Genomic DNA, 2,779 nt, shown 5'->3' with positions numbered 1-2,779 from the left:
AACAAACAGGACTATAAAACATTTCCACTTCATCTTTTGATTAATACTCAGTCGATCTCACAATGAGCGTCTGTGAAGCCAGGGCAGTCGATATTATCTTACTTTAAAACTATCCTCATGCCATTAATTTTCTAAACCTTTAATTTATCTGCCAGTCAAGCAGCATGGGAAGTCTGCTTCAATTAAAAATCTTTTAGCTAGAATAGCTCGATCAGTTTATACATTGAAATTACAAACTAATTGGCCCCCATCTTTCAGAATTAATATTAAGCTGTACGTTACACCTTTATAATTTAACTTCGAAGCAAACTTTGAGCACACAAAGTAAAGAGTTTTTATTTTTTAGTTGGTTGCCACGAGACTTTTTTCAATCGCACAAGAGGCAAAGAATCAGATGCTTTGTAATGAATCATTATTTTCTCCGGGGTATGATCATACAAAGCCCAACCCGAAAGTGTCCAATCAGATGCGTGCTTAATTTAACTGTTGCGTTCAGGTGTCTTTTAGATCTCCCCTCTGTCTTACACATATCAAAACTTAGGCATGTTTTTTTTCATAACTAAGGTTCTGCAAATAGGACTGAACATTTTCCTCAGATATCATTAATTATTTATGTATATATGTAATTATATTTGCTGAGTTAAACTTAGCATATATAATTGCATGAGGCCGAGTAGAATTAAGGATTAATTTTCACGCGTATGTTGGCAACGGAGGCAATTTGTGAAAACTTTGAAAATACAGGTGAAAACATTGTTAATTGATGGACTGTTTATGAAACCTTGCCATGACAACGACGTTGTTGCAATTTATGTTGGAAGGGCTGCAGCTGTGCACAATCCTTTGTTTCAACGTTCACACTACAGTTGAATATCTTAACAGGAACGTTTCTATTGCTCAGTTGTTCCAACACATTTCAAAATCTATTGTGGTTTGTTCACGGTCAGGGCCAAACTGCTTACAAAAACATATTAACAAAGAAGTTTGTCAGGCTTCATTACCATTGCCGGTCTTTTATTAACTATTATTCTATGGACTAACTGCGGTTACATGTTTATAACATAAAAGGCAAAACGGGAACTTATTTTATAAATAAGTGTTATGGTGAAAATCACGTTAATCCCGCAGACCTGAAATTAGAAAAGTAAAATCACATTATACACAGGATTCTAGTCATATCCATGAAAATCGAACGAGAGCGACCCAGAAATCGTAAATCAACATCGCTTAATGCCTTCCAAATTCCTCCAAAATTAGTTTGTCTGATGGAACTGATGGAAAGTAAGGATTTGTTGAAATTTCCCAACTGTGAAAAGACTGGTACGAGTAACGGATGGTGGAACCTTTTGGGTAGACGGGCCGACGAATAAGTGCATTTTTCGCATTTTCTCTGGGTAGCCTTAGCGTAGTTCTTGGTAAATAGTTTTCACCCTAAAGAGTATTTCCTATAATAAAACAGATTACAGAGAAATGCACTTATTCATCGGCGTAATTTCTATTTGTACGCCCCACAATACCATAATGCCTCACGGCGTACCAGTCCGCCCGTAGTTTCTGTGGGGAATTTAACAGTCACTCGAGTAAAGGAAGATAGAAATGTATGCCGTAATTTTAACTTAAAAAAGAATGCCGCCCAAAGTGTTTCTCTTAGATTTTACAAACTTATCAACATTCAAATACAGATTCCAACAAAAGCCAATGTCCCCGACAACGCTTTGAACACGTAATCGCCTCTTTTGATTGAGTGCCAAGGCCTACTTTGAATTAAGACAACGTGCACCACTTTTCCAAAGCAAAATCAAGGACTTGAAGAAAAATCCCGTCTACTTTAAAGTTTGATTGGTTGTCCGTGGCATTTCTTTGCATCGCAAGGGGCCAGTATAGTGGCCTCAGTTGGTGAGAGATGTTTAAGAGAGGAGTAACTGAATAGTTTAGATTTGTTCCTGGCGTCAATAGTGATCACCGATAGTGCTGCTCCAGGAAGAGTGTTTGTTAAAATTTTTCAAAATATCCCCGTTGGTTGTAAATCTACAATCAGTGTCAATTTCGCTATTAGACCTATTACACCTCCCCCCCCCCCCCCCACCCCTTCCATGCTCAATGTTGGATGGTGCTTCGAGGGCGTGTCTTCATACATTTTATTACAAGTCTCAACAACATTATCTGCTAAGAGCGGGGAACGGCTTCGATTCTTCACATTGTCCCTGTTTGTAGCCTCTTCGGGTAGCACAAATGTTATATTTTAGACCCGGGGTACCTGGACGTCCTAACCTTCTGCCATCCATGCCAATTCAGGCTTCCCCGTCATCAAACCATACAAATGTATCATTATGTATATATGGCAAACCAAATAAATTTTCTTCTTCGTCTTCTTATTAAAGAAACAATTTTAAGACTAACAACAGCAAAAGGACTGTAAAACGTTTCCGCTTCATCTTCCTCTCAAACAGTTGTAGTCACGGTCATCGGCGATGAGACGTCTGCAAAGTTATCGAGTCACATGATCCCTTTGTTTCATTCACCTTCAATTTGTGTGCAATCAACCAGTAAGAGAGTTATAGTTGAGTTCCTGACTATCTTTGAGCTAGAGAACTCACGCGCACTGCGTATAATTAAACAGGAAGTAGTAAGTGGAAAATTTAAGTCAGAGATTGGGTTGTAGCTCCAGGTGATAACCTTATATAATAACAAATAATAATAATAATAATAATAATAATAATAATAATAATAATAATAATAATAATAATAATAATAATAATAATAACTTTTAAGACTTTAA

This window comes from Pavona decussata, unplaced genomic scaffold, assembly GCF_977016875.1.
Source record: "Pavona decussata unplaced genomic scaffold, jaPavDecu1.1 SCAFFOLD_155, whole genome shotgun sequence".
NCBI classification, from domain to species: Eukaryota; Metazoa; Cnidaria; class Anthozoa; order Scleractinia; family Agariciidae; genus Pavona; species Pavona decussata.
The sequence above is the reverse complement of the archived record's forward strand: the minus strand, read 5'-3'. Positions refer to the sequence as shown.